Here is a 242-nt window from a genome sequence, read left to right as displayed (position 1 = left end):
CCGCCGCAACTTTTCCCCCAAGTGGGAACCCCGCGGAAGGGGGGTGTGTGAGGGGAGAGGACCCCCCCGCGGCCGCTCACCCATGACGAGGCAGAGAAAGTCGAGGCAGATGAGCAGGGCTTTCTTGCTGCTGCTCTTGGCCGGGTTGTTGTTCAGCGCCGGGCTGCCCCCATTCTTGCTCTCCGGCGGGATCGCCTTATCGTACTTGTAGCTCTGCATTATCGGGGGCGGAACGCCCGAGC

Source organism: Haliaeetus leucocephalus, unplaced genomic scaffold, assembly GCF_000737465.1.
Source record: "Haliaeetus leucocephalus isolate CR32 unplaced genomic scaffold, Haliaeetus_leucocephalus-4.0 Scaffold848, whole genome shotgun sequence".
Classification (NCBI taxonomy): Eukaryota; Metazoa; Chordata; class Aves; order Accipitriformes; family Accipitridae; genus Haliaeetus; species Haliaeetus leucocephalus.
The sequence above is the reverse complement of the archived record's forward strand: the minus strand, read 5'-3'. Positions refer to the sequence as shown.